Below are 25,109 nucleotides of genomic sequence, written 5' to 3' on the forward strand. Positions count from 1 at the left end.
TCCAAAGGTATCCTATGAATTATATTAACACCCTATATATTAAAAACAACTTCTTGCACTTTCTCTTTGAAGCTTTCAAATAGAAAAAAAAAAGAAAAAAATATTATGATTTTATATTTACATGAAATTCACAACATATCTTTATTCCCGAAATATAATTTTTTTATCCAACTCAATTTCCATTTTTCAATATTTTCTAAACAACGAGCAGCTTTCGTGTCAAAGAATTTCAAATTCAGTAATTAACACGAACTTCGTGTCTGGTTTCCGCATTTCTCTCTTCAAAAAAAAAAAATAAAAAAATAAAAAAAAATAAAAAATAAGAAACAGAAGAAAAGAAAGAAAAAAACGAATAAATTAAGAAATCACGCTTTACGCGTCAGCAACATGCACATTTGCATGTTTGAACTTGCTCACCAGTCGCAGGTATTAGTTGCATGTCTGTTTCTTCCCGTTACAATACGCAGAAATATTTTTGCATGCATGCCGCGGTCCGCGGAACACCTCGAGATTTCATAAGCGTTTCCTCGTTAACAAACGCCATATGGATACACAGAGGGAGAAAATGAGAAAAAGAAAAAAAAAAAGAAACACACGTTTCCCACGATATTTCATCCCAAGCTTCTGGCATCGATCCATCAGAAAAAAGGTTGGAAACAAATTTTCTTCTATAACGATGCTTTCGCGTATACTATATGCATTTTTCTACGCATCACGAAAGTTCCTGCACGTCGAAAACCCATGTCGTAAAAGCGTGACTCTTGTGATCGTTCACGAGATCACGCTTATCCACATTTAATGGGAAATCGATAGCATTGAATAAGTTGCGCGTATCTGTGTTTGAATATATCTATGTATGTCGTGAGAGAGCCGAGAATGTTTCGAACACGATCGATGATCGATGAAATCATACCTAGGTCATTTTGTTGCAGACATTATGCATTATGATATCCCATCCTTTTATAAGTTTTTTTCTGTCATAAAAATAATAATAGAATTTTCTTGGTTATTCCTTCCTTGATTATTCTTGGTTATATTGATAATTAACAAGAAATATTATTTATTCGACTTTTTTTAATCACACGAACAATATTCATACAAATAAAAAAAAAGTCGATTTATTCGAATTTAAGATTTTATTATTAGAAAATTATTAAAATATAAAATTGAAATGTCAAATCTATACCTGTGTTTTTTTAGATATAAATTAAAGGTTTAAATTAATAATAATTAAAATCTGTCTATAAATATCAACAATTTTTCGTTTACTCATTCATTTTAAGAAACTAAATTACAATATAAATCAAAACTTTCAACTTTATTCAAAATGACATTGGCTATCGCGAGAAGAATTCGTCTAGGGACTTCAAGGCTTGGCCTCTGCGCGGGACAAATTGCGCCATGACACAGCCATGCGCGCGAGATATAAATCGTCGTAAACGCGCCCGTTGCCCCGTACTCGCCACTTTAGTTCCGTGCCATTACACGTCCAAGGAACAAAGAGAAAAGTCGATGGAAATGTTTTTTCTTCCCGATGCTAACGGTGAAACCTCTTCTCTAACCACAATTTGCTATGAGCATGAGTCGAACGTATATATATATATATAAGTTTATGCGTTTTACATTCATGCGAACGAAGTTATGATGATTACATCGGATGAATAGTTGGCGAAAGAAAATCATTTATTATTTATTGCAATTTTCTTCATGTTTTGTTACCATTTTCATGTTATTATTGGATTATTTACTGGAATTTTAAGATTTTTTCATGAAGAAATCAAAAAAAAATATACTACAAAATATATCTAAAAATTATTTAGAGGAAAATTTTTAAAAAATATATAACTCAATATTTAATTATATTAGAAATATATTATATAATATATTATAAATATATCAATATTTAATTATTTAAATTAATAATAATATTAATAATATTATTAATATTATAATTAACAAATCTATTTATTGATAAAATTTTTTTTTATAACAAATATTAGATTAAATGATAAATTTTATAATGAGTTTTATATTAGCTTATAAATATATAATATATTAGCTTATATCTTTAATATTACAAAAGGAAAAAAAAACATAAATAAAATATAAAACATAAGATGCAAAAAGATACGAAGTAGAAACATGAAATTATTGCAAATGGTCGAACAATAGGAAAATAAATATTAATATCGTAATTGTATAGTCGTGTTCTCCAGAGGTTACGATAATGGAGCTGAGAACTTAGCCTTTATATTTAAGGTGTTCCATTCATTTCCTCCATTAACATACATAAACTCGCCGCTGATCCTTAGAAGACTGCGAATATGATAAGTAATATCTAGCATTAAATTATTTTCAATTTTTTCATTTTTATAACCGACTTTAGTTATAAAATTAGAAATCAGATCTAGCTACTTTTTTTTTTCATTTTAATGATACTAGTTTTCTAAATCTAAAAAAACTAAATCTTAAAAAACTGTTTAAACTAAATAAAATATTTTTATATTAGAAATAACGCAAAACATGAAATAGAATTAGAATTGAATTTTTTATTTTCAAAATATTTTTACTCTATCGTGTTATTAAAAAATAAAAAATATTTATTTTAAACTTTATATAAATTGCTATCAATTGTTTTTTAAGAAATAAGTTTTACGTTTTTTCATAGAAAAAAGGAAAAGCTTTGAGAACGTTATTGTAAATGAATGAAAAAAATATAAGATGAAAGAAAGATTATTTGTCAGATTTACTAAGAATCAAAGTTCAAAGTTCGTTGACTAACTATAGTGAGAATGTGAATACAAAGAGAGGTTGATATCGTGACAATACAATGCCAAGGGTGACTGGCTATGAAACGAAACGCGCCAAGTGAAACCGCAATAGAGGCCAGAAAAAAAAATCTTAGGACCAAATACACACAACACTTACGAGCTTGGTAACGATCACTTCATGTCATGATTTATGTAGCAACATGGCTGACATCACCCAACAATTCTGCATTCCAAAATAAACGATATTGTTGACGTTGTCCATGGTATAAATGTAATAAATATTTCGATTAAAATATGTGAACAAAATAAAAAATCGTGAAAAAGAATATTCCAGATTAGATTCCTAAACAATAAAAAAAAAAGAAATATTTTACGAAAAATAATACAAAATAAATGAAATAAAATATTTAAATTTATATTAACATGTAATATAATAAAATAGAATAGAAGACAATTTAAAATAAAAAAAATTACAATAAATATAAAAATAATGTGTTCTAAAATAAGCAAAAATCTAAATTAATATATAAAAATAATGTAAGAAAATTAAAGAAAAAAAATTATATATTCCTGTATAAAAAAAACATAAAAATCTCAAAGATAAATGAAACAAAATATATATAAGACAAAACAAATATAAAATGAAAAATAAAAATATTTTATAAATCCAAAAAAAAAAAAAAAATTAAAATATATTCTAATTATATGCATTAGCATATAAAATATAGAAATTTTAGATATTTCAAAAAAGTTAAAAATTAGGAAAAAATCTTTTAAGATAAAAAATTAAGATACATACGAAATATTTTACGTATTTCATTCTGACACCTAAATGCTACTTAAAGAATAATCTCAACAATCTTGCAATTATTTCACCATTTATACAAGTAAAAGTGTATAAAAACGTACACGACAACCTTCGATTCGAGGCGTTAGAATATCTCGAAGCACTTCAGCACGGTAATTCACGCAGTAAAGCCTCATGTAGGAAGTTACGCAACCAGCTTCTCTCAAGCGTGTCTCGATAAATTACATAATAAATGTCTCATAACTAAATTATGTAAAAGCGAGCGGTACAACGACGCCAAGTGTAAATACTCAACTTTGCGATAAAAAACATTTTCACGTATTCTGATCGTAACCGAACGGAAATGAAGTTGAAACGAAACGAAAACTATCTATCGAATATGGACACCTTTTGCGCCCTCTTCTTGTAAATATTCAAACGAACGACGAACGGGACCAATCAGAATTCGAAACGTGGTTTGAATGTGGACCATCGAATCGACTTTTTTCTCGATCGGTAAACAAACAAATTCGTACAATTCCGCTTCTAGTTTTTGATCGTTCACGAGTGTTCAAACTGATAACGAAAACGGTGAATAATAAAAAAAAAAAACTAGACGAAAAGAAGAAAAAAAAATGGTGGACAAATGGTGATGTTTGTTGAAAAATAAAAGAAAGAAACGAGTTGAATTCAAGTATTGCGATGTAACTAGCGGAATAAAGCATTGGAGGTTAGGTACAACGAACGAAAGTTGGAATAAGAGAAAGATGAGGACAGAGAATTGAATAGAAGGAAGAGAGATAGATAGTGAAGGCTAATGAATAAAACGAATTATCTGTCGAGAGCAGAGTGTCCCGTTGAAGGAACAAATTGCTACGAATGTGCACGAGAACTAAGTTCCTCGGTCGATGACAAATTACGACAATGCTGGTAAAAAACTGCTAAAACTGGATGAAAAGAAGAAGAGAATTGGAGAATTGAATTCGAATGGCAACAAAGGAGAAGGTTGGATAGGCGTATCCGTCTTGTTTTTCCTTGTGCTTTTTTTTCTTGGATGACAAAACCAATCCGAATCGCATTTCGGTATTGAATTAAACTACTTTCTTCTCTTCTCGCATAAAAGAATGGTCGAGATTCGAACGAAGAATCCGTTTGAGATTTGTATAAGTGTTTTTTGTACTTGTTCTCGGAAGCAGAATTAATCGATTGGTTTAAATCGCTTTTTCGATCGATCGTTGATAAATCAATGAATTTGTAAGCAGATTTTTTTATCGTCGAGAAAAGTATTTTCTTTTGAAATATCATTATCGGTTGAAAGTTTGATATTGAAAGATTATTCGATGGACTATGAAAGTATTGAATCAGCGGTATGTAGTTTAAATTTCATTCCTTTAAAATCATGTTATTTAATTTTATTTGTTCTTAAAAAATTAATGTAAAATATTTTTTACAAATCAGAGAAAACGTAGAGATAAATCAAAGAAAATAATATAAAATAATATAAATCAAATAAAATAAAACTTATATAAATTGAATTTTCAATTATAATATTCAATATATCGGAATTAAAAAGAAATAAAATTTCTATTTCCTGTTTTTTTTTTATTTCAATCATCAGCTAAACTTGTTTTTAGAATTTACTTACAGAATAACAGCTAGGAAATGTAAAACTTTATGCAAAAGAAAACCGTACGGGACAATTGTCTAGATAGATGCATCAGACTAATGTTTTTTCCGTGTGCAGCCGCTTCTCGTTGTCGACGTGAGAAGCGAAGTGCCTTCGACTTCAGGTTCACTGCCATGAGCATTATTACGCAAGAAGAGGCTATGTTCGTTCCTCCTGTTACGTCTTAACCGCACTTAATTAATCGCCTAATTGCCGACCTGCCAATTAAACGACCTCTGGTGTCGGCACGAGTTACACTCGTCGGATCAATTTTCTTTGACTTATGTATATTTTATGGTAGGTTACTTCTAAATATTCGTTTGATAAAGAATTTGTTTTTGGAAACAAAATGTTGTGTTTTTTAAAATCAAATATGCATTTTGTAAACAAAGTAATAATAATTATTTTTTTTATTTATATTTCACATTGTAAAATTGAGTTTTTATAAAATAAATATTTTTTCCAACGAAGAATTCATTTTATATAATAAAGTATAATTTTTTTTTTAATATTTTATATTGAAAAATCATAAATATTCCAATAAAACAACATACAAATTTACTGCATGAAGTAATCAAAATTGAAGTATATTTTTATTTTTAATAAATAAAACTTTTTCTATCACATTTGTCTAAAATTTCTAATATTTTTTTACTTAATATTTCTTATATCTATATTTATCAAATAGATTTATCTTTATTTCAAACAAATGAATTTATTTCAAAGCGACAAAAAACTCATCAACCAGTAAATATCAATTTCAATTTATAAGCATGAAATTAACTATGTAAACCTACTTACGACAGGAAAAACACCACTTTCGATCAATTGGAAGTGAAATCTCTGTGAGCTAATGGTCAGCAATGAGCAGCGACAATTTTAAACTCGTTAAACGTGAAATGAGAAAAATCCAAATGTCTCGTTTTTAATGCAAATTATAGGAGTAACATTTAACGATGTAAAACAAGAAAAAAATATGGAATGACGGTAATTAAACGACATATAAACTCGACGTATTAAAATCCTTTTACGGTGCAACACATTGGTGAAAATCATGCACACGTAGACGTCAGGCAACGTTAGTTTAATCTGAAAGATACCGGAAACTGAAAGTACCGGGTATATCCCACGTTCGATTCAATGGAGACTTTAGCACGACCTTAAGCCATATACGTAAGTACAACGACCTCTTGCTAATTATTCTCATTAACGGAAAAGCTGGATTCCGTGGTTTCTGGAATGCGAAGAAGAATACCTTTTATGTACATCATTAGATTATATACACAATTGCAATAGTTTTTTTTTTTTAAAAACAATCTATTATAGTACATTATTCTAGTGAGATAAGATTTTTGTTACAAAATTTTTTATAAATGTCAAATTTTCTTCATTTTTTAAAGATACAATATTTATTTTTCTTTGAATTTATATACTTTAAAATTATATTTTAAAGTATATGTAAATTTTTTATCTCGATATTTACTTGGAGAAGATTGTGATATAGATATGAAGAATATTAAGTTATAATATTAGAGAAAATACATTTTAATGTTAATATAAAATAGTATTAAAATTAATTTAATACTAACTTTATTAAGATCAAAATCTATCTTACTACAATGCTAACTTATAAATATTAAAAACTTATAAATGTATAGAATATTGTTATTCGTTTTCTCGTTTTCTGATAATTGAATAATTGAATTGAATAATTCAAAGATTTATATTTAAAGATTCAATGATATATAAAATTTTGCACTGTAAGATAAAAAAGTTAAATATCCAAACAAAATCAAAGATGTATAATATTTTTTGATCTACTTCATAAAATATTTTTAAATAATCGATTCAATCATGGATTTACAGTTCGTATTTCTGTCTGCTGAATGAATCTGATATCATGGCACGGCAATTAATTGGAGTCGTTGAAGGAGCTCAGGTTATTGCGAGAAGCTGGAACTCCCCCAGGAAAGTATAGCTTCTAGTTAGGTTTAATCTGAAATTCTGGAAAGCACAGTATATTCGCACCGCGTAACGAACCCGCATTAATTAAGTTCCGCTTCCGTCCGCGAACGGAAGTAACGAAGAAAGTTCGGCGGCCAGTTAGTCCTCCCTCTGCAATGCGAATTTCACTACCAAATTTTCGCCTTATACATCAGGTTCTGATACAATTTTTAGAAAAACATATAGATTATTTTAATGTAGGTGATCATAAATGGCACTTAATATCATATATCATTCATAATATTTCAAGTCATAAAATTTATTTATTTAAATTACAGATAAAATCCAAAAATTTAAAAGTAAAAGGACACAAGAATTCCAAAGATACAAAGATTTAAGGATTTAAAGATTTAAACAGATCTCAAGATTTAAGGTTCAAATATTTCAAAATTGAAAAATTCATAAATTCAATGATTCATGATGCAAAAATTCAGACTTTCTGAAAAGAGTGGTTATCGAATTTGCTCTCAGTTTCAGAATTCTATTAAAAAAAGAAAAGAAATGAAAAGGAAGAATTAGTCATAACTAAATCTTTCAGTAAATCGAGCAACTTTCGAGCGCTATATCAACATTCATAAACATTAAACGCTATATACGATGAATATTTTTCAGGTTCAGATCGTCGAACAGTCGATAGTTCAATATTACCATTTCATCAAAACCTCCAACCCGATATTCCGCGTATTCGTCCGGTCTTCGTGATGTTTGCGTGGAATCACGATTTATAGCCATGGATGTAACGTTATTTAACTGAAAAATGTTATTTACGTTCGTACAAAGTAGACATATACGTACGTTGTTGCTGTTTGTTATCAACATGCGTCGAAATCTAATATTTGGCCAACGCGTGTATCGACGCGTTGGATCGACGTTTCTGCGATTGTTCCACGTAAAAGTCAGCCAATCTCCAAACAAGTTTTCCATTTTTACGATCGATATCGAAATTTTGAATTTGTATCTGATAAAGGTTCGATAAAAATTCTTCGAAATAATTGTGAAAACTATTAAATTTTACGAAATTAAAATTAATCTTATATCAATATACGAAGGCTATATAATGAAAATATACGAAGACTTTCAGTCAAAGTGTATCAAAGTATCATTTTTAAATGAAGCTATAATCGAAATATTAATTTTAAAGGTACTAAAAGATCAAAAGTTATTTCCATATGAAAATCAAGTACAAAAGATAACAGTTTATTTTAATTCTTATAAGCACATCTACAAATATAGAAAAACTCTTACATCATTAAAGGATAAAAACTGTAATCTTATTATAATTTATAGTTACCTATAACGTAAGAATACCTGTGAATAAATTACAGTGTAAATCAACTCAATTTAACACAACTTTCATTGCAACTTTCTTCGACTTACATCACTCTTGTTTTCAACAGCTTACGTAAATCTTGTAACTATCCAAGACAAGAAATACGTATTGTATTGCTAATATTTTTAACGTCATAAAATACGATGACGGGTATTATTCCCTTATTTTTTTTTTCCAATATAGGGAAGCAGTATATATATTTTTTTATAGTAATGGATCATGATTTAAGTGACACAGGAGGACGAACCGTATCTTCGTAATTTAATAGGGGTGGCTAGTGTGGAATTCATGACCTGGAATTTCAAAGGAAAACGTATAAGGTTTATCTCAGCAATTTTTCATGGGTAATGCCCGTGTTGAAAGTTAGAACGAATTGAAGTGTCACGAAGTAACGATACGAATATTAATGAATATATCACGATATATCGATATACATACATGAAAATTGAATTTTTTTTCATTTATCGCCGTACGAACGAGAATGAGTATATTCGAGAGAGTATGTGTTTGAATATGGTATTGAAAAAAAAAAATTCGTGCAAAATAAAATAAAAGAATAAAATAATAATAAAAATGACGAAGTAAAAATAATTTATAAAATTTTTAACTTTCAATAAAAAATGAAAAATTCACTGTCAAAATTGATTGTAACTTATGAAAATATTAAAATATTGCATAATTGATAAAATTTCGTAGCGAGATTTGATTAAACGTTTTACGTAATAAAATGGAAAAAACTTCACATGTTTATAAATAATATTTTCAAGCTTGTTTTTTAATTATTTTTTGTTATTCTATATTACACAATCGATATTACATAATATATATATATATAGTGGTCTCGATTTATTTTTGTGGGAATTATTATGCACTGATTAATATAATTATTCAAGAAAGGGATTAATATGTTATTTAAATATTAAAATAAAATTATATCTTATTTTAGTATTACATTTTACTTAGTATTCAATAAATTATAATAATAAATATTTCGATATTTTTCTATATTATTTTCTTTGATGATTATTGTAATACCTATTTATCTTTTGGAAAATATATTAGCTTCCATTCATTCATTTTAATTATATTAAATAATTATCTAACTTACAATTCTTTTAAAATTAGATATAATTATTTAAAATTATTTGTATATCGTTCAGAATTTAAAAAAATATAATTCTTCCATTCCACTTTTAATTTAAAAAAAATATCAAAATCGATATTTATAGATTATAAAAAATTATGTTTTCTTTATCGTTTAGATATCGAATTTTTTAGATTCAAACATTTTTAAATCTTATATTCATTATATTTCTTTAAAAATCCTCTCGATCTTGACAATTAAATCCCCATTTATCCCCTAATTCGATCTCGATTTAAACACAAAGTGTTTCGAGCATCCCTCCCTCTCTCCTCGTACCAAATTCCTATACAAAACTCATGCGTATAAATCCTCCGGTAAAACCTCCACTAATCTGGCACAAAGAAACATTCCCGCACGCTCCATCCAGCCAACTACAAAAAGTAAAAGAAAAAAAGAAAAAAAGTAAGAAAGAAGAAAGCAAGAAGAAAAGAGGGGAAAAAGAGGCGGACAATTACACGAAACGGCTAGTGGTAATAAGAGAAGCCATTAAGGCACCCACCCCTGCGAATCGCAGATTCCTCGAGCCGGCTCGCGGAACTATTCCACCGAGAATTTATTCTTAGCAGCCGCCTGTTAGTCCGCGTTTTCCACGATTCCCTCGAAATTCTTCGAGCCTTCGACCTCGTCGAAAACCTTCTCCACGGAAAAATTTTTATTCTCTACCTCGCCTTATCGCGTTCCTCTCCTCGATCACGTCCTCCATTCTCTCTCTCTCTCTCTCTCATTCTCTCCGCCTCTCTCGTACTCCGCTCTGCGTACACATTCGAGACCCTGGTCTCGTACCAAGTCAATTACTGGTTACTCGGTTACTCGCCGATGCGTTGTTGCGCCGAAGCGTGGAGATGCCACTCGCGCGGACCCGCGCGCGGACGTTACGTATACGCGGGGCGATACGCCGCGTATCGTAATTCGCAATTTGCCCGAGCATTCACCTTCGAATTCCCGTTACTCACGTTCCGTATCGTCGTCCTACACTCGACACCCGGGGCACCGCTCCGCGAAATGGCTCGCGTGATCGATGCAGTTTTTCCTTTATTTCACGTGGCAAGTATCGTGCGCGAGATGGAGATTTCGAGGAGCGAAACGGAGTAAGGGGTGAATTTGGATAAGTGGACGGATGGATGGAAAATCTGCAGCCCAGATCGGGTGGCGGAGTGAAATTGAGATTCGATTAAATTTTTTTCACGTTTTTTTGTTGAATATGTAAAGAGGGGACGGCGAAAGGGAGGATTAAAATAAATATGTGAATGAGTTTCGCGATGCGTCGAGAAGTGAAATGGTAGAGGATTTATTATAGAATCTGATAATTATGAAGATATGGGTATTTCTATCATATGTATCGAATAGAATGGGATCCATTCCATATTTATCTGTGTTTCTCATCATTTTTTTTTGGTAAAAAGGTATTGATGTTTGTTCAAAAATCTATTATTAGTCGTTAAAAATTTCTCATCATTTTTGATAACAGTTTTTCAAAAAAATTAAATTTCTGTTTAAAAGATAATTATTTTATCCGATTCTCAGACTGAGAATCGATTATTCCTTTTCTCGTTAATTTTTTTGTCAATTCTTATTTATAAAATTGATCTTGACTGCTCTAATTGTATAAAACACATAACAATTAACTTATTATAATCTTCCAAAAGTATTCAAATAATTCTTTTTTTAATTTTGACAAAAAAATACTTCGATCTCTCCATCATTTTAATCGATTTTCTTTACACACAATCCATCGAAATTAAATTCAATTTAGAAACGAATAAAAATATCAAAAAAAGTCACGTTTCTATAGAAAAAAAAAAATGATAATAAAACTGAAAATTCGGCCGATACACTAAAAATGTTCCCCGTGATAAATCATCTTTAAACGGCAGATATTAAACGTATGCGGTCGCTGATCCTCCCAGGCTATCCTTTTCCGTGTCGCACGATTGTTGCTACTCCCAAGCTGGCAATTAATTCTTACCGACGCCGGCGCTTTGTAATCACCGCTTAATGGACACGCCGCTATTTATCGCCGCCCGGTTTATAATTAAACACCGTCCACGAGCCGATCGGTTGCCTAATGCGAGTAGACGCGGGATGTATTTATTGCCAGCACACAATTCTCTCGGTTACTCTGAAGCGAAATTTTTGCTATGTCACCACGACCTCCTATTTATGAAGTTCTCCGATCGTGTCGTAATTTTAATCTTGGAAAATTAATCAATTTTCCTAGCTCCTCTTGGGACAGTTTCGATGATGTCTGTCTTTGGGAAAAAATAATAGAATAAATGTAAGAGTCTATGAAAAATTGAAATATCGTTGAAATTAAAATGATTGAATTGATGCAAAAGTTTAAAATTTGAAAAGTTTTTAAAGTTTTTGACATGTAAATTTAACGATAAGCTTGGAATGTTGTAACGTTATAAGAAAATTGGTTATATGGTTTGGTAACACATGATAGAATGTGAATTTTATACGTAAAGATTCTTTTGTGTTATATCTGTAGAGTATATCGAATGCATTGTATTAAGCGTTTGATTAATTATACGCTTATACTACTGAAATCGACTCTTGATCTTCTTATTAGAATTACACTTTTTCTTCTCCTTTTTTTTTTTAGAAATAGTTTTTATATGTGAAATTAAAGATAATTAAGTATCTGATTGTGAATTTGGAATTAATATTTTTTTATATGCATATAGATAATGTTATCTGTTTTATTTTAAAATATTAATTTTTATGAAAAAATCATTTATATCACAGTATAACTTCTTTCCAGAAATAAAAACTGATATTTTTCGTAAAAATAGTAACCGAAATATAATTATTTATGATCAATTATTTATATTATATTACTAATGATTCAAAATTTAATCTATCTAGAGTTCTTTAATGTGTATTATGAAGCTATAAATATATATATTCTCTTCGATCGAATTTCAAGAGTTCAAAATATTGTTAAATCTTTAATTAATTACTTACGAACTTTATGTAACTTTATACGATAAAATTAGTTAAATAAAATTTAAATGAATAATAAATGAATGGAAATAGATAAGTAAATTTATATTACAAGAATAACTTGTTGTTGGATTGGAATATCTGGATTAGTCAACCTAGTGACTTTTTCTTTCTAGGATATTTGATACATTGAACTTTTATTACATAATTCGTAAAATTAAAATGTTACGTACCTAGAAATACATATACAGATCTTTCTTGTACAAGTTGTACAGATTTTGTGCATAGAATTTTATATATCGAAAGATATTATAATGAAACAACGATAACATTTTGCCATTCTAAGATAAGATATAAAATTTCCAAATGGTTGGTGAAATATTTTTTTTAGAATTTCGTAACATTTCGAAAGCATAAAACAAAACACGGGAGAAAAATACACGAGCACGGCAAGGAACATGAAACTTTCCTTGGGAATTGCAACGACATGCACAAGATTGTATAAATTATCGATGTACTTTAACCAACGAGTTGTTCTCAACACATAGTTTATATAATCCTTTGCATTACACGATGAAGAATAAATTTCTCCGCAATCTAATCTCGTTTTTTTTCTTTTTTTTTTTACACATCTCGACTTTAAATATCGTATACATTGCTTGATATAAATAGATATGCCCGGTTAGAACATCGTGTTAAGTATCCTCTCACCAAAGAAAGACAAAAACGGGTAGGAAATCACATGGCATTAAGAAAAGCCATTAAGTAGGTTCAGAGAGAAAACCATTTCTCTTTTGACCCCATCGATCTATTCGAACACGCAATCTTAAACATAACCATGTATTTATTTAACTTTCAACGATATAACGACGTTTTCATAGTCGCAAAATATCTCACTATTTTTCTAGTAAATGCCGTTAAATTTTGAATTTCATGTATTGCAAAAAATCTAATTTAATTAGAAAGAAAGAGAAAAAAAAGAAAGAGAAAAAAGTATATTTTCGTTATATTCGTTATAATTTATTCATCCATAATTTTGATACAACGTTCAATGCTTCCGCTTGGGCAATCCGGACCTTGCAGTAACATTTAGCTCCGAACGAAGCGAACTTATTATTTATTCAGAGAACTCGATATTACGTTAAGGTTCGAGCTCTCGCTTTTAATGGCGCTATTGTTTGATTCCTTCCAGATACGTGCCTCCCTTTTTTTCTCTTCTCTCGACTCGTGATGAACGTGTTCACTTATCTCTTCCTTCGCGTTATGTAACACCGAAAGGAAAGAATGGTGGGTAACCGAAAAAAACCGAGAAAGCGAGAGAGAAGAGTGTTTCGATTCGCCAAACGATGAACCATTTCAGGTTGGTCGAGAAGGATCGATTCCCAGCATAACGAGAGAGCAACTTTCTACTCACGGTACTCGTATAAAGTTCAACTCCATGTTTGTAATTTGCGGTTTGCTGCGCGCGCAGCAATCAGATCGGTAACGTGGACCGCTAAACGATCTTACGAGAAGAGCATCGGCTATTCTCGTCCTTTCGTTTGCGTGAAAACTGAAATGGCGGAACGGCTTTCTAATGTATCACGTGGAAAGAAAGAAACTAGAAGATTATAGTGAATTGCGTTCTCTCGTGTTTTTGTTCTCGAAACAAGAATGGAAATTAAAAATTGTGCTCAGTAAAGAATATACGTGGGACGTAACGAGCGATTTAGAACGATAAGAATAATTTTTTCGAGAGAAGGTTATGTTTGAGATAAGATTGTAATAAGTGATGAATGTAAATGAATATAAATGAAATCTCGAATTGTCAAATTGGAAAATATATAGATCCATGTGTTGAATAAAACAATATTTTATCTATGGATAAATAAAGGTAAAAATAAACTCTTGATTGTAAACGTATGTATGTCTGTTTGCTCATTGAAACAAAATCTTAATTAATACTTGATCGATTGATTGAATCCATACTTTTTTAAACGTATATTTCTATTATTTGAACTATTTACGCATCGATTCAAATCTTTATTGTATAATAGTAAATGGATTTAATAAGAATTTATTTAATCGAGCATCGATTAAAATTTCGTTTCAGCAAAGTTTCAAAATACTTCAATTTCAATCTCTTTGATCAATCATATATATTTGCATCGATTTATCAGGATTTTATTTTAAAAAAATATAGGAAAAATGATAAAGATGGATGACAAATTTCTGCGAGGATTCGATGAATGAACAGCGACATTATTCACGTTACCTCGAGCGTGTCTATATAATTTCTCATTTACACAATGGTGCACGAGCGATACATTTGCACCGTGTTGCAGCAATGCAACTCTACTTTAACATATCGATTCACGTACGTCGAAAGTTTCAGAAGGCCACAGCAATACGATTGAACGAGCAAAGCCTCTAAAAGAGACGAGAACTTTTACACGAATTTAAACTTTCCATCAAGGTTACGCATATTATTAATTTTTCTAGTAAAGCTTAAACATATTGGTGAAACCGAAGTATAGATGTTTTTATGCATTCATGAGAAATACGAATATACAAAAATGGATATCTTCGAAAGAGTTTATTTTATCGATTCGCAACGAATGTATGATTATTCTCAATGCCATGGTATACCTGCATGTGCATAAACTAACAGCCATGAATAAAATAACTTTCATGATATAATTAAATATAGATAGATGATATAACAAACACGAACTTTTCCTCTTCCCCCTTATAACTGTACATACAATACAACTAACAACGAATTTTGATATTTCTCCAGGCATCGCATGACTCCCACTGCTTCCCATTGCATTTCAAATGTATCAAAATAAAAACAAATTTGATTACATTTAAAGAGAGATGTTATTTTACAACATCAAACGTACAATATTTCCAACTTTTCAACCTCGCAATCAATTACCACGTAACGAGTCTCGTCAATATCATTTACCGCAAAATAAATTTTTCCATTATAATAAATTTAATTACACTTGCCGTCCAATAGGTCAATCCAAATTTGTTCGTTTTTCGATAGAACGAAGAGGATCCCGTCGTTTTGATGAACAACGAACCGATCAAAGGTCGATCCTCGATCGGTGTTAATGAAATTAGCGGGCGATGGCCGAGGGATAAGGCGCTGTGCAGAGCGGAAAACGCGCGGAAGAGTCGGCCCAGTCGGATACCTGATATCGGTATTAACTCGACCATAAAGCATTCCGCAGGCCCCGTCCACAAAGTGATTGCGATTGCGCCTCGGGCATTACAACGCGCAGATTTATGAACAGGGGTTGCCTACGAACGTAAGTCAAATCCCCTCGGGACCCGTTCAACAGAAAATCGTTTGCACATGTGTTGCTCGAGGCACGCATCCCCGAGAAACGGTGCACGGTGTATGCACAGGGTGTCTGTCTTGTTTTAGATTATACGTAAAGTATAGAATATTTTTTAATATGCAATTTCAAATTTAGTATTTTCAATTTTTCTTCCCGAGTTCTATTATACGCCCTTATATCACTTGACAAATTTCATTTCTCTTTATTCACTTCTCTCACGAGGAGAACATGATATGTTGTGTGTGTGTATGTGTGTGTATACGAGTGGTTTATTTATTGATTCACAGAAATATATCACGTTGCCTCGCGTTTACGTTTCATTTATACTTAAATTAGTAAATTGAGAATGTTATATTTCAGAAAAATTGAGAAGGGGATAGGATAAGGGTTTCGTTTGTGAAAGAAGAACGAAGGGAGTAATGATATATGTATATGTAGAAGGGATGCATGTAGGCGATGAAGAATGGTAATGAAGCGGATCTAAAGAGGATCTCAAACGATTCTGCCGAGAGGATTCCGATCCAAATTGCCAGAATCCTTCGAGTCTGGAGGGTGTTGGAGACGTTACAAAATGCGTTCCGCAATGCAGACACCGCGGAACCTTTGTTCACCTCGATGCCAGCTGTGCGAAGTGCCAAGTAAAAACTGAATATTTGTCGCCTTAATATGTCCAATAAATATGCTTCAAATTGTGAGAAAAGACGCAGGGGATGAAAAGCAAGGGGAGTATTCGATTTATCACATATTCAAAATAATTTTAGATGAAGTGAATTTTAATTACCGTCAATAATTACCGTTAAAATATTTGCAATATCTCATTTAAATAAAGGCAAAAAAATCACTATACGTCTTCAAAAATCAAAATTTATTCAACCAATACAGATACAGAAAATTAATATATAATTAATGAAATTACAACAAATAGAATATTTAAACGAAATATTTAATATCACGTTTACTTTGCAACAAACACTTTATCTAATTCAAATAGCAAAAAAAAAAAAAAAATCACTGTACCAAAAATCAATTCTAAATCTCTGATTCTTTCTATTTCAAAATGACAATAACAGCCAAGAAGAGATTCGAACCAGCATGAAAATATACAAAACTGCAAGGGAAATCTTACTTAACGAAATTTTCGACCAATCGCGAAATAAACTGGAAAAAAATCGCAACGCAGATTCAAAAAAAAAAAAAAAAAATCACGGAAAAGCAGATTTTCTTCTATTTCACCGCGAATAACAGAAATATCTGGACAATTGGTAACCCCCGCGGGGGTTAAGCCGCGGCTCGCAATAACCGATCGGCGCACAAACACAATCCCAGCTCTCTCAACTGCCCGTTTCATTTGCAAATATACATACTTCCGCATGCTGGCCGGTAATGGCCGTTCGAAATTGCCCGATCTCAATAAAATGGCCACGAAACTTCGCGAGCACTGTATATAGAGCGGTGCGCCAATACCAGCGCAGAGAGGGGACGCGTGTGCATCGATACAGGTGAGCGCACACGCGCACGCGAATATCTCGTTGCAATTTTACAGGAACCCGACCATCCTACGGAATTTATATTTCTCGTTATCTCTCCCGCGTGCATGCGCATGTGTGCCGCGCATACATCGCAGCGTGCTCCGTCGGGACAATTTTCGCGTGGAAAAGTTAACGTTTGCGGCACGCCAGCCGCGGAAGCGAGGAATATTTCATTCTGGAAGATCGTTCGCTTCGTTTCTTGACTACCTCTGCTCGGAAGACGGGCAGGGACGGAGCGTTGCGTCTCTCGGTCGAAACGAAATTGGGCAAGTAAGTTTTCGAGACGTGCGCGTCTAGGTTAACCAGTTCAAGCGGTCGCGTTAAATAATAATCTGTGTTCAACGCACAATGGTTTGTATTACAGATGCTTGACACTTTTGAAATTTCCAGAATCGTTTTCCTTTTACTTTATATCGAAGATTTCCTCTCCGATTGAGCACGTTATGAACACAAAATTGCAAGAATATTATTTTTCGTAACGATTTCGAAGTTCTTTGTTAAAACTTGTGTTTTAAATCTGATTTCAACTTATGGAGTTTTTTTTTGTTATAAATCGAAATGCTTTTTCAAACTTTTTTATCCGGAAAATAATATCGTCGATAGATCAACTCGTTCCTATATTAGATAAAGGAGTAATCTTTATGTTCGAATCTCGAGATCAAATTAATCAAAAGTAAGGGAAAAAACTTGTAGGGGAAAAAAAAAATGGTTTATCGCGAAATCTTGCAAAGTTTCGTATTTGTACAGGATTACGTGACAGAAATCGAAAGCGTACATTTGAGAATCAGATTTCTAACTCCGTTCCAGCGAATCCTTCCTTCCAATCCACGAGAAAGCTTCCCCGTGATATCTTCGCGGAAGATTCGCAAAGATCGAATCATCAGTTCCAGGAATGGAATTACCCCAAAAATTTAAGTCAAGGATCAAGGATATCGAGTTCCATTAACTCTGAAAGGGCCAAGCGAGGGATTCGTCCGAGATATTAATTAAAAAATCTTATCATTCGTGCACGTGTTTAGAGATATTCAATTAAAACGCGATCTCTTATAAACGGTATTTATATTAAAGAAAAATGGTACGTACGAATACTTCCCAAATAACAATAGAAATAATACAATTTTTCTTTTTATTTTCATTTCGAATCAGTTGTTAAATTATTCGTATAATTTTTTTTTAATTTAAAAAACTATATTAAATATAAAAAGAAGAATGGCAAAGTTAATCTTACACGCGATGGTTCTTCTGAGATTCTTCCCGATCCAATGTTAATCTCCGGATTTTAAGCGTAACACAAGGCCCCTTTTGGTTGCATGCACGACGAATCTCGTCATCGATCGGTCGTACGTATTAACATTCGATCTCCTCTCGATCCGGTCTCTCCCATCTCCCTCTGCTCTTCCTTATCCTCGCTTTTTTCCCTTTTCCCGCGGTGCATTGATCCCAGAGATCGGAGTGTAATTAACTCGTTATATCTATCCTTTGCAACCCAACATTACGTAACGCTTCTATCTTTCCTTCCCTCTTCCTCCTTTCGCCTCCATTTTAATTTCTCTCCTCCACTTTTTTTTTTTTCGGATTCATTCCTCCTTTTTCTATCGGATAGGATAGAATATTTTTTTTTTCTTTTTTTCCCTCCTCTTTTTTACAACTTGTTGTTCTTTCGATTTCACGCGTTTCAAACGAGAAGGTTTTTACGTTTCAGCGATGGGATCGAGTTGATCGCGAGTGAGATTTGAACATTGAGGGAAAGATAGTATCGTAGATAGATTTAGATCTGAAGTTCTGTTAGTTTCAAATGGGATTTTTGTATTAAAAATATTGTCTATTCATTTGGAATTATATCTTCTCGGCTATCTTTGAAGTAATTCTTGTAATTGTGATTGTAAAATAATTATATATACTTTTCTTTAATTTCTTTAAAAACATGTTATATTATTGGTAAGCAGTTCCCTGAAATGGAAATGGAAAAATTAAAATGAAATTAGGGGAAATTTTTAATTATTATTTACAATTTTTTTATTGTTCAAAAATTTAATCGAATGTCTTCTCTTTTTTACGATATTCGAAGATTATTTATTTAACAAGTATCGAAGTATATTATACAAGTAGATGATTCTACGAGGACGAGATCACTTATTAATAATATTCAAATTTTATGGACTGAATTTTTTTACATGTACTTTAGATTTATACCGAAGTTAATCCTCACACTGCTCTTACGGATGAAAGAAAGTTGCCTCGCGTTTTTCCTTTTGCTTTTTTCTGGATAATTCGAGGGACAGATGTTCTAAATCGAGGAGTTTTTTTTTAAGATCAACGACGTTTCTTCCCTTTAACTCAATAACCCTTCGTTTGATCCCTTTCGGCACGCTCTGTTGCTTCATGGTTTTTGTTTTGCACTTGATTGACGAAAGAAAGGGAAACACTGATTAATGTGGACATATCTTCGATCAAAATGTTTCCGAAGATATATTTCTTTAGTTAAGTTAAGAGAAAGTGAGAAAAAATAGAACTTTGATGATGAGATATGGAAGTTTAATCAAGCATAATTACCTTTGAGATACCTTGGGAATATTAGATATTGGAAATTTAGAATATTCAAATATTAAAAATTGGATATCTTCGAATATTTGAATATTTTAGATTTAATAAGATTTTCAAGACGAACGAGTTAAATGTAAAAATAATCTGAACTGAATTTAAATCGAGGATTGACTCGATTAATCCTCAATAATAAGAGAATTTAATAAAATGAAATTATTGTTTTTGAGTATAAATATGAACACCAAGTTGGAAATGATACTTTATTTTACACCTTTCTCTCTTTCAAATAATCTCGTCAAAGACTTAAGAAGAAGCAATTCAATTCGAACAAATTATTCGATCGATTAATGCATTTCAACCAGTCACCCTTTCGCCTCCTAAAAGCTTTCAATCCAATCTTTTTATATTCGTTCCCTTTCAGCTTCCAAGCTCGAAAAGAGAGTTCAGATTCGGTAGAAACATTCGATGCCGAGCAATTCCTCCCTCGAAAGGAAACACGAAACAATCGCATCGATTACGAGAATAAATTAATTCTCTTCTTCGATCAAGACAAGAAAATACGAGATCAATTACCTTTTTTTTTTCTAAAAAAATTGATAAATTTATAAAAGATTCAAAAATTTCGCTCTACTTTTCTATCTTCAAAAATTCGAAAAAAAAAAATGTTCAAAATATCTCGAATCTTTTTCCAAATTCCTATTCCCCTTTCCTCTAAACCGCGCCACCGATGAGAATAAATCATCCTCTTCCATACCGGGCAAACCAGAAAATCCCCATCAACGTGAAAAGAATCCCCGTGGAAAAAAGAAGAAGAAGAAGAAAAAGAAAGAAAGAGAGAGAAAAAAATATCCCCAGATGAACCGGCGCTGAAGAACACGGTGCATTATTCTCGCGTCTCATCTGACGAGGACGCGATAAATCCTGACCCGGTTCCTCCTCCGCGCATCCTCGTCTCTCCTTCAGGTGTTTCCTGCTCGTATCCCCCGGTTTGTCTATATTTCACCTGGCAGGATTTACGTTTGGTCGCCGCCACCGTCGCCCGGTGTTGTCGTTCGATGACCGGTCTCGCGGTTGCTCGCAGCTGCAGCTGCAGTTTCCTGGATCCCCGGCACCCGAACGATCGGCGGCCATTTCTCTCTCTCTCTCTCTCTCTCTTTCCTCCTCCTTCATCTCCTCTTCATCTCCTCCACCTTTCCCTCCTCTCCCTTCCTCCTCCATCCCTCAGCGTGTGTCTACGTGCTCCCTCGTACCTACGTAGCAGTACAGGTATGCGCGCACACACCTGGAACATGTAGAACCAGTCCGTGACGTCACGTGAAGGACCCACCGTGAACACGAGATCGTCCTGATTTCCGGGTTCGGCTCCCGGTGCCGGCCACGACGAACGTGCGCCACGACGTCGATTTATTAAATGCACCGCGGCGGAGGAGGAGGAGGAGGGCTTATATTATTACATATCTTCCCGTTTACTTACAGTTGAGTTAGGCTAAACGTTGCCGCGACACTGTCGCGACGATGACAAAGTCGCTGAGAGGAAGAGGGGGCAGGGAAGGCTATGGTTGAATGGATCACACGAACGGAACACGCGTTCTAGTGCGTTTCATCCTGGTATGGAGCGAGGGGAGTTGGATTGGAGAGGGGGAAAGGGAAAATTTTTGGAACAGCGTTCGGAAGGGACGGGGTTTCGATCGAATTTTAAAGGAAAAAGAAAAAAGGGAGGATCTATTTTTGGAATGGAAATGTTGGATTATGGTCGTTGATGGATAGTTACGATGGCCGAGAAGATGGCAGATTTATAAATCTGTTGTACAGCTTTCTCTTCGCTTCCTCTCGCAATTTCGAGAGTTTGTAACCAAATACGTGGCGACAAATCAAGTTTCAAATAACCATCATACGTTAAAGTACAATTTCTAATCCTCCGAAGAAATAAATTCCGTTTGCTAAAGATGCTTGAGGCAATATCGGGAATGATAACCGGTTTTACCCGAGTCGTGGAGCGAAATTATTAAGTTTGAAATACATGTATTTCGAATTGCTATTTTTATTTCGCATTCTTCCTTTTGATTAATTGTGGATGAAATTTTATTTAATTTGAAGAGATTCGAGTTTATAATAAACTTGAGTCATAATTTATTTATTTATTTATTTATTTATTTTTTTTTTCATATTAATATCATCGAAATTTTATCCGTTGAATTGATGCAAATTAATGATTGACGGTATGACAATTTTTATGAAAATTAATATATCGCGTCAATCAATTTAAGTTAATCCGGTAAAATGTAAAATAAATATTTAATCATTTCGATCTCTGCATTCTTCTTAAGCTCGGGGAATTATTTTTAAAAATTGTATAATCGTGTAAACACTGTATACTTTAGGAATATAGTTAATTTATTTATTATTATTCATACATTCATATATTCGTATTATTAATCTTAATATTATCATACGAGTAGCGCAGACAGTAGTTCTACTCTCTCTCTCTCTCTTTGGAATGAGAAAATATTATAAAGAAATTTTATACATCTGACAGCTTTTTAAGCTGAAAGTTTTTTTAAACTTGATATCATTAGTTTAAAAAGGTGCTCGTGAATTCTTTATAATCTTGGCTTTCATGCACGTCATCTTGCTATAGATAGACAGACTCAAACCGAAGAACACTGTGCTTTATATATTTTAACTTTACACGTGTACATGTATGCATCGAGAGATGAATCATGCATGAATTATGATAAAAAAATGTCGTTCATATCCATACGTACAATAAAATATTTTATTACATAATTATTTCATTAAACGATCGTGATTATCGAGGAAATAGCTTATTTTATGTTTATTACTATTCCTATAAATCTATAAATAATTCGTAATTTAGTTATAAATTCTCAAGTAATTTCCAACATAACTTTTATTTACACAATTTTTTTCCTACTCTTCTCTTTGATTTCCTTTAATAAAACACTTATGATATTATAATTACTTATAAAACATGTTTAATATTTTTCGTTAGAAATTTCCCATTAATTTATAAAAATCGTAATCTTTAATTAATAATTTTTATTTTTCTCACAATTTTTTTCCCACTCTTCTTTTTGATTTCCTTTAATGAAACTTACGATATTATACATGTATAATTACTGGAAAAAAAATATGTAATATTTTTCGTTAGAAATTTCTCATTAAATTATAAAAATCGTAATCTTTAATTCGTGTAATTATCTCTTTTTCCCTTCATAGAATGAAAAAAAAATGAAATTAATACACCAGTATCGAACCAATTTCGTCGAATTCGACAATTATTTTCTATATTAAAATTCTCCGTATCATCGTTGCTGTCGGTGGGCGTAATGCAACACGTTTGTGTTGCGATAAAGTCATAAAGTAGGTTAAATCGATTCGCATTAGAAATCTGGCCATATTAAACAAACGAATTAACGCGTAAGGAACAGAAATGGAAATTGATAAAGCCGATTACGATACAACTCAAACGAGTCGTGAATCAATTGAAAATAGAATTCCGTATAAAGCGAGAAATCTAGATAAACCTAGACACGTGTGAAACGAAGATGAAATCAAATATCGTAAAGAAATAACGAAAAAAAAAAAATTTAATTCTAATATAATTTCCAGATTTCCAATATGATAAATTTTAACTTAACTTAATTTCAATTTTAAATTTAATAATTCGATATGTTCGATATTCGTGCTCACGTGTAAATACCATTAAAAAATAAAAGACATTATACAAGAATTTTAACGAGTAGAAATAATCGCATTTTAATTTTTTCGTCCCACTTTATTAACATATTTTTATTAACACGTCCCTCCCCCAAAAAATTATTTCCAAAACTTCTTTTTTCGTCAAAGATTTTCTTTTAGAAGCTTATCAAATATTCGTAAAATTCAACTCTACCCTATCTCTGATAACTTGGAATGTTACAAACGCAAAATAAGAGTGCACACACTTGGTTAAAAAAAAAGCGGAATCACGAAGATCGTATAAAACGTATTCCCAAGAGATATCAGCATTAATTCCGGAATGTGACATGGAATCGGATAAAACCGTTATTCGGCAATTACGTTGATTAGTCCTCGTTAATTCGCTTGACACGGCTCGTAAGTCGGACAGAGAACGCATCTATTTTAATTTAGAAGAAGAAACTTTCAGGATGGAGCAACGATATCGTCGAAAAACCCGCGAAATTCACGATCACGAGGCAACGATAACGTAATAATTTCGCGCCAACCATCCATGGAATTGCCTTATCTGGTTCCGAGAATAGAAGCGGCTTTATTGACAAAGAGTCGAAAGAACAGAAAAAAAAAGAAGAAAAAAAAGAAAAAAGGCGAGGGAAGAAAAGGAGAAACGCGTGTCAGAAGCGGTGGCCAAGCGTTTTGTCACCGTTTTCCATTGTTCACCGGGTGAATTAGGCTGAACGAAGGGAGTAAATGGCTAATTCTAGCGAGCCGTAAAAGCTCGGCTTTATCGCGGAGGGTGAGAAACAGAGAGAAGAGGACACGACGTTCCTTGAAGTTCGAGCTTGAAAGAGGAGATATCGCCCGGGGAAAACGTGGTTTGGTGTGGAAAAGAAACTGTTGGATATTATAGAGATATGCTATATTTTCAAATATAGAAGAATTTCGTTCATTTTTCCAAATTTGCTCGCCATCTTTTGTCTTCCTCTTTGAATCGTTATGAAATATTAAATGATAAATTTTTATTTTAGCTTTATGAAATAAATATCTTCGTTAGATTTTATTTTCTTCGTTGTCCGTCTAGCTTTTCGAAAAATTAAAAGAATTAAAGAATTTTTATCAAATATGATGAATTTCGTCAATAATGATACAGAATTTATTCTTAGTCAACGAATTTAAATTGTAATAATTTCATTAGCAATTATTATTCAAGATTTTAGTAAAAAGTTTGTTTCACAAAGAAAAGAAAAATAAAAAAATAAAAAAAAACTATTTTTTTTCTGAATCAATATTCATTGATTGTTTTCGAATCTTTATGATGGTGTTTCTAAAAAAAAAAGTTTAAGTTTAGAGTTTA

General features: G+C 32.0%; 1 protein-coding gene and 2 long non-coding RNA genes across 18 annotated transcripts in view; 1 reads left to right on the plus strand and 2 right to left on the minus strand.

Moving 5' to 3' along the window:
- LOC107993776 (ecdysone-induced protein 78C) overlaps window positions 1-25,109 on the minus strand; it is a 137,123-nt gene that overhangs the window by 74,341 nt on the left and 37,673 nt on the right. The window lies entirely within an intron of this gene.
- On the minus strand, window positions 1,910-3,829 carry LOC114576973 (uncharacterized). Its single transcript, XR_009830134.1, has 3 exons — window positions 3,689-3,829; window positions 2,929-2,994; window positions 1,910-2,316 (listed from the first exon to the last, which is right to left on the minus strand). It is a non-coding gene; the product is annotated as an uncharacterized LOC114576973 (long non-coding RNA).
- LOC107993780 (uncharacterized) lies at window positions 3,571-16,826 on the plus strand. 9 transcript variants are annotated; one of them, XR_009830125.1, is made up of 8 exons: window positions 3,571-4,925; window positions 5,303-5,521; window positions 6,031-6,397; window positions 7,091-7,425; window positions 7,507-7,601; window positions 7,841-14,521; window positions 14,831-15,947; window positions 16,341-16,826. It is a non-coding gene; the product is annotated as an uncharacterized LOC107993780 (long non-coding RNA). The 9 variants fall into 9 exon arrangements; XR_009830126.1 differs by having other exon boundaries at window positions 7,091-7,383; XR_009830123.1 differs by having other exon boundaries at window positions 5,193-5,521; window positions 7,507-14,521.

The sequence above is a fragment of the Apis cerana genome, linkage group LG6 (genome assembly GCF_029169275.1).
Source record: "Apis cerana isolate GH-2021 linkage group LG6, AcerK_1.0, whole genome shotgun sequence".
Taxonomy (NCBI): Eukaryota; Metazoa; Arthropoda; class Insecta; order Hymenoptera; family Apidae; genus Apis; species Apis cerana.